This window comes from Prunus mume, linkage group LG7 (assembly GCF_029339155.1).
Source record: "Prunus mume cultivar Tortuosa linkage group LG7, ASM2933915v1, whole genome shotgun sequence".
NCBI classification, from domain to species: domain Eukaryota; kingdom Viridiplantae; phylum Streptophyta; class Magnoliopsida; order Rosales; family Rosaceae; genus Prunus; species Prunus mume.
Window position 1 is genome coordinate 183,258 of NC_142704.1, and position 8,238 is coordinate 191,495.

An 8,238-nucleotide genomic window follows, 5' to 3' on the forward strand; every position below is an offset into this window, starting at 1 on the left:
TCTCATCCAAGCCTTGATCTTTCTGACTTTGATAACCTGCTGGGAAAGGGTGCAATAGGCCTAAAAGCATTAGTTGAAATTGGAACTTGATTAGCATTAGATGATACCTTAGGGTTTGTGCTCTTTCCAGAAGGATTGAGGGACTGTTTGTCGGAAGTTGTGGGCTGCTCATGTGGTGGCTGAATAATCTCACGTTTTCTTCATCTTCTTGCTCTTCGTTGACATCTCCAACCTTGTTATCAACTTGTTTACCACTTCTCAAGATGTGCACTGCTTTAGCATGCTCTTGATGCCTTGGATTCACCTCTGTTTGGCTTGGAAATGTGGATGCCCTATTGCTCGCGGAGGATGCAATCTGCCCAACTTGCACTTCTAGTTTGTTCACATTTGAAGATTCTGATTGGTTTGCATCTGTTGCCCCATGAACTTCTTGAACATGTCTTGCAATTCTCCCATTTGATCACCCCTTTGCTCTTGCACTTGTTGGGGAGCTTGCTGGAATTGCCTTGTTGTATTTGAAATCCTGGGCAGGTCCTTGAGATTGTTGCACATTTGAGTTATTGCTCCACTTGAAATTAGGATGATTTCTCCACCGGATTGCACGTGTTTGAGTAAGGATCATTATTAGGATTCCTTGCTTGAAGGGCATTTGCTTGTTCTAGCATGTGCTCTGCAAAGATTGGTCTTGAACTTCTACTTTGTTTCCTAGAGGGCCAGCCACCGCCTGTTGAAGCAAAGAACACATAACATCAAGTTTTGCAGCAATCTCATTATTAGTACTTACCTCAGAGACCACAGCTTTCATAGGAGCTCTCTTCCTTTATTGTGGCTCCATTGTTGAGAGTTAGCACTCAAGGATTCAAAGAGAGTAAAAGCCTCCTCTGCTGTTTTGTTCATCAGTCCTTCTCCACTTGTTGCATCTACCATCATCCTTTCGGAATCAAGCAAACCTTCATAGAAAGATTGCATTTGCATCCAACTCTCTATGTTGTGGTGTGGGCAAGAACTTATCATCTCCTTGTACCTCTCCCAACATTCATGAAAAGCTTCTCCTTCCTTCTGTGGAAACCAAGGATTTCCTTTCTAATCTTGTTAGTCTTTTGAGCCGGAAAGAATTTCTGCAAAAACTTATTAGAAAGCTCTTCCCAAGCATGAATTGAAGCATTAGGCAAAGAGTATAACCAAGACTTAGCTTTATCTTTTAAAGCTGAATGGAATAGCCTCATCTTAATCTGCTCATCATCAAGGCCATGAATTTTGATCGTAGCACATATTTCAAAGAATTGCTTAATATGCATGTAAGGATCCTCTGTGGTATTACCATAATAAGTTGGAAGAAGATGAATCATACCACTTTTAAGCTCAAACACATGTCAACTGTGAGTTGAGGATAGACGATGCACGAAGGTTGATCGGTGACTTTGGGAATGGAAAACTCACGAGGTTTCCGAGGTTGGACAACAAGTGCATTACCACCTCCTTCAACATTATTGTTGTTGTTCGGAATCTCTGCCATCGTGCTTGAACCTTCAGATTCGGAACTTTTAGAATCGCTTGAAGAACTATAATTCCTCCTTAAACGTACCGACGTAAAGAGCGGTTCTTGGTGAAAGTGGCTCAGGTGAACTTTTTTGCTCTGGTCGATTCGGACATGCACACACCAAGGAACTCAATTCAGTGCTTTCAATGGAGATAATAACTAAATACAAAAACTGAATACTAAAGAAAAACCAGCGAAAAGAAACAAATGAAACAAACAAAAACAAAACAATCAAAGTAATCTAACTATAGCACCAACGCACGGTTCCCGACATTGTGGCGGCGTAAAAAACTTGTTGCTTCAATTCCTAACAACTAAAATGAGTTATTAAAAACAGCAACTTTAATTCTCGCAAGTGCACGAACCGTTTATAGTATAGCTTATGTAAATACAGGTCGATCCCACAGAGAATGGTAACTTGGTTCCAAGTTAAATTACTTAGAATGCTGGAAAAACATAGAACAAAGAAACTGACTAACTAGCTAAAGGCAAGGTCAAATTCAACAATGCCTCTTGCTAATTACTCAAGGTCTAGGACAGAATCCTAGCACACACCACTTTCGAAATGGGGGTTTTGTTGTTGAAATGAAAAGAAGAGCGTGAAATGAAAGTGCTCAAAGTAAACACTGCGCTTGCAATTAAAAGTTGTGAAACAAAGATTGAGAGGTGTTAAAGCCTTGGAATCTACCACTAGTCTTCCTATCAAGTTATGAATGCATAGAAATTGACTCAAGCTTCATCAACAATAGATTATCATACAAGCCTATGGTATCTAGGAGTGCGGGATGCATGATTCTCCTAAGGCATGTGATTATGCATGGTATCTACACAACACGTGATCTCTAATATGCAACCTAAGCATGGTATCTACTTAGAATAAAGCATACAAGAGTCATTAAGCTCCTTGAGAATATGATAATCACACAAGTCCTAGAACATGGTATCTGTCCTAGTCAACCTATGGTTATTAACCCTTGAATGATTCTTAGGCCATTCATATGTTGCTTGTGAAAGGAGAGTAGGGTGGTGAATCTAAACCCTTCCCAACCTGTGCTAGATGCATAAAATCTTAGTTAGCTACTCCAAGAAAACATACATCAAGCACATAATAAACTAGAGATTAACAACTTGGTAATGAAAGCAAGGAAATCAATTAACTATAAAATCATCCATAACATTGAATATTCATGACTAGGGCTTCATCCTAAGCCCTAACTAAATGGAGTTAGTTAGACATAACTATGAGTACATAAAATAAGAAATACATAGATAGGATAAAGAGAGGAGAAGAACTAGATGATGGCAAGGAATTCCTGGGACACTGCTCGAAATCTCTTCTCTCTTTGTGGTGAATCTGAATGTGTGTTTGAGAGTAATGGATGAAGTGAATGTGTGTGTCTGCCTATCTCCCTTGAATGAGTGAGCAGCTCTCTATTTATAGAGAGAAATTTCGTCCTCCCCTTTGGCTGGTGAAGCACACCTCTCTTAGCTGCTCCCAACTGCTCCCTTCTGCCTTCTGCCCATGCTACCACTTGCTCCAGCTGCCCATGCTTTGGTATGGTGTCTTTATGGAAAGCTTGACTTTTGTTCATCTTTCTGAGTTCCTGAGCTGATTTGACTCCCATGTATGGCTGCCCATGCTGAGCACATGGCTCTAGGGATGTAGATGTGATGGCAGCCAATCATGACATTTCTGTGACCTTGGTTCAGTCTTTGACGTGCTAAGGCTTAGATTTATCCAATTGGGCTGAAATCTGGATATGTTATAATAGACACCCATTGGAACAACTTCTATCAAGGATGTCTCCTCATCCGACCTGTGTATGTTGCTGAAATGAGGCCTACAAGATGACCTACGAAACTAGACTGACAAGGAGTGTGGCCCAAATTGGGTTTGTCTTTAAGCCCATATTCCTCTTATCCCAATCAGCCCTTAACAAGCATGGATTGCATCAAATGTGATCTCTTGCTGTCTTAACCTACAAAACACACAAACATAGGTAAGAGACTCAAAATAAAGAGAAGCTAAACAAAATTACTAAGCAAAGAAGGCATGCAAATGTGTGAAATTATGACCTTATCAAAACCCACCAAATGACTCCTCCCACCATATTATGATGTTCCCCAAGTTTTGGACTCAATCCCATATCGATTAGTCTTGAAATCGGACAATTCAGGGTCGTAAGTTCGTTCTGAGATGGAGTGGTTAGTGGATTGCATAGTTTTAGGAATTGGATTTCACTCAACACACACCAAATGACTCCTCCCACCATATTATGATGTTCCCCAAGTTTTGGATTCAATTCCATATCGATTAGTCCATGAAATCATACAATTCAGGTTCGAAGTATGTTCTTTTTGAAAAGGAGTGGTTGGTGCATTGCATAGTTTTAGCCGTTGGATTTCACTCAACACAAACCAAATGACTCCTCCCACCATATTATGATGTTCCCCAAGTTTTGGACTCAATTCCATATCGATTGGTCCATGAAATTGGACAATTCAGGTTCGCACGAAGTTCTTTATGAAATGGGGTGGTTGTTGCATTGCATAGTTTTAGACATTGGATTTCACTCAAAACCCACCAAATGACTCCTCCCACCATATTATGATGTTCCCCAAGTTTTGGACTCAATCGCATATCGATTAGTCCATGAAATCGGACAATTCAGGTTAAGTAAGTTCATTATGAAAAGGAGTGGTTGGTCCATTGCATAGTTTTAGCCATTGGATTTCACTCAAAACCCATCAAATGACTCCTCCCACCATATTATGATGTTCCCCAAGTTTTGGACTCAATCCCATATCGATTAGTCCATGAAATCGGACAATTCAGGGTCGTACGAAGTTCGTTCGAAATGGCGTGGTTGGTGCATTGCATAGTTTTAGGCATTGGATTTCACTCAAAACAAACCAAATGACTCCTCCCACCATATTATGATGTTCCCCAAGTTTTGGACTCAATTCCATATCGATTAGTCCATGAAATTGGACAATTGGTTCGCACGAAGTTCTTTAGAAATGGAGGTTGCATTGGTGTTTAGGTTTTAGTCGATTTCATGTGGATTCAACACTCCAAGCAACTCCTCCTCCCACCATATTATGATGTTCCCCAAGTTTTGGACTCAATCGCACATCGATTAGTCCATGAAATTGGACAATTCAGGTTCGTTCGAGGAAGTTCTTTATGATATGGAGTGGTTGGTACATTGCATAGTTTTAGCCATTGGATTTCACTCAAAACCCACCAAATGACTCCTCCCACCATATTATGATGTTCCCCAAGTTTTGGAATCTATCGCATATCGATTAGTCAATGAAATTGGATAATTCATGTACGACGTCGTTACAAATGGAGTGGTTGGTGCATTGCAGTTTTAGACTTTTTCCTCAAAACCTACCAAATGACTCCTCCCACCGCGTATGGTTCCCAGTTTTGGTCAATGCCATCGTACATGAAATGCATTCAGGTTCGATAAGTATTATGAAAAGGTAGTTGGTCCATTGGATTTTAATACATTTCTCAAAACCCACCAAATGACTCCTCCCACCATAGTATGATGTTCCCCAAGTTTTGCACTCAATCCCATATCGATTAGTCCATGAAATCACAATTCAGGTCAAGTACGAGTTCGTTTAAGAAATGGAGTGGTTGGTGCATTGCATAGTTTTAGGCATTGGTTTCACTCAAAATGGACCCACAAATGACTCCTCCACACCATATTATGATGTTCCCCAAGTTTTGGATTCAATTCCATATCGCCTCATTAGTCCATGAAATCACAATTGGTTGAAGTATGTTCTTTTTGAAAAGGAGGGGTTGGTGCATTGCATAGTTTTAGCCATTGGATTTTACTCAACACAAACCAAATGACTCCTCCCACCATATTATGATGCTCCCCAAGTTTTGGACTCAATTCCATATCGATTGGTCCATGAAATTGGACAATTCAGGTTCGTACGAAGTTCTTTATGAAATGGGTGGTTGTTGCATTGCATAGTTTTAGGCATTGGATTTCACTCAAAACCCACCAAATGACTCCTCCCACCATATTATGATGTTCCCTAAGTTTTGGACTCAATCCCATATCGATTAGTCCTTGAAATCGGACAATTCAGGGGTCGTACGAAGTTCGTTATGAGATGGAGTGGTTAGTGGATTGCATAGTTTTAGGAATTGGATTTCACTCAAAACACACCAAATGACTCCTCCCACCATATTATGATGTTCCCCAAGTTTTGGATTCAATCCATATCGATTAGTCCATGAAATCATACAATTCAGGTTGAAGTATGTTCTTTTTGAAAAGGAGTGGTTGGTGCATTGCATAGTTTTAGCCGTTGGATTTCACTCAACACAAACCAAATGACTCCTCCCACCATATTATGAAGTTCCCCAAGTTTTGGACTCAATTCCATATCGATTGGTCCATGAAATTGGACAATTCAGGTTCGCACAAAGTTCTTTATGAAATGGGGTGGTTGTTGCATTGCATAGTTTTAGGCATTGGATTTCACTCAAAACCCACCAAATGACTCCTCCCACCATATTATGATGTTCCCCAAGTTTTGGACTCAATCGCATATCGATTAGTCCATGAAATCTGGACAATTCAGTTCAAGTAAGTTCACTATGAAAAGGAGTGGTTGGTCCATTGCATAGTTTTAGCCACTGGATTTCACTCAAAACCCATCAAATGACTCCTCCCACCATATTTGATGTTTGTTTTGACTCAATCCCATATCGACTAGTCCATGAAATCGGACAATTCGGGAGTCGTATCGACGAAGTTGCTCGTTCTGAATGGCGTTGGTGCATTGCATAGTTTTAGGCATTGGATTACTCAAAACAAACCAAATGACTCCTCCCACCATATTATGATGTTCCCCAAGTTTTGGACTCAATTCCATATCGATTGGTCCATGAAGTTGGACAACCAGGTCTGCACGGTTCTCATGAAATGGGGTGGTTGTTGCATTGTAGTTTTAGACATTGGATTTCACTCAAACCTACAAATGACTCCTCCCACCATATTAGATGTTCCCAAGTTTTGGACTCAATCGCATATCGATTAGTCCATGAAATCGGACAATCTGTGTTCATAAGTTCATTATGAAAAGGAGTGGTTGGTCCATTGCATAGTTTTAGCCATTGGATTTCACTCAAAACCCATCAAATGACTCCTCCCACCATATTATGATGTTCCCCAAGTTTTGGACTCAATCCCATATCGATTAGTCCATGAAATCGATAATTCGTGGTCGTAAGTTCGCTTCGAAATGCGTGGTTGTGCATTGCATAGTTTTAGGCATTGGATTTCACTCAAAACAAACCAAATGACTCCTCCCACCATATTATGATGTTCCCCAAGTTTTGGATTCAATTCCATATCGATTAGTCCATGAAATCATACAATCTAAAGTTCAAGTATGTTCTTTTGAAATGGAGTAGTTGGTGCATTGCATAGTTTTAGCCATTGGATTTTACTCCACACAAACCAAATGACTCCTCCCACCATATTATGATGTTCCATAAGTTTTGACTCAACCATATCGATTGGTCCATGAAATTGGACAATTCAGGTTCGCACGAAGTTCTTTATGAAATGGGGTGGTTGTTGCATTGCATAGTTTTAGGCATTGGATTTCAAAACCCACCAAATGACTCCTCCCACCATATTATGATGTTCCCCAAGTTTTGGACTCAATCCCATATCGATTAGTCCTTGAAATCGGACAATTCAGGTCTTACGGTTTTGCCTAGGAAGTCATGGTGCATTGTAGTTTTAGGCATTGATTTCACTCAAAACCCACCAAATGACTCTCCACCATATTATTCCCAAGTTTTGACTCAATCCCATATCGATTAACTTGAAATCGGACAATTCAGTGGTCGCACGGGTTCAACTGAGATGGAGTCGTGGGTGGATTGCAAAGTTTTAGGCATTGGATTTCACTCAAAACCCACCAAATGGCTCCTCGCACCATATTATGATGTTTCCCAAGTTTTGGACTCAATCCCATATCGATTAGTCCATGAAATTGGACAATTAATATTTGTACGAAGTTCTTCATGAAATGGAGTGGTTGGTGCATTGCATAGTTTTAGGCATTGGATTTCACCCAAACCCACCAAATGACTCCTCCCACCATATTATGATGTTCCCCAAGTTTTGGACTCAATCCCATATCGATTAGTCCATGAAATCGGACAATTCAGGTTTGTACGAAGTTCTTATGAAATGGAGTGGTTGGTGCATTGCATAGTTTTAGGCAATGGATTTCACTCAAAACCCACCAAATGACTCCTCCAACCATATTGTTCCCCAAGTTTTGGACTCAATCCCATATCGATTAGTCCTTGAAATCGGACAATCTGTGTCTTCAAGTTTGTTCTGAGATGGAGTCAGTGCATTGCATAGTTTTAGGCATTGATTTCACCTAAACCCACCAAATGACTCTCCGACCATATTGTTCCTAAGTTTTGACTCAATCCTATATCGATTAATCCTTGAAATCGACAATTCAGTATCGCACGTTCAATCCGAGATGGAGTCGTGGGTGGATTGCATAGTTTTAGGCATTGGATTTCACTCAAAACCCACCAAATGACTCCTCCCACCATATTATGGTGTTTCCCAAGTTTTGGACTCAATCCCATTTCGATTAGTCCTTGAAATCGGACAATTCAAGGTCGC

The 8,238-nt window shown here is 40.3% G+C and overlaps 1 non-coding gene across 1 annotated transcript; it reads left to right on the forward strand.

Moving 5' to 3' along the window:
- Positions 1-985: 985 nt before the first annotated feature.
- Positions 986-1,091, forward strand: LOC148915139 (small nucleolar RNA R71). Its single transcript, XR_016122401.1, has one exon. It is a non-coding gene; the product is annotated as a small nucleolar RNA R71 (small nucleolar RNA).
- The last annotated feature ends 7,147 nt before the right edge of the window (positions 1,092-8,238 follow it).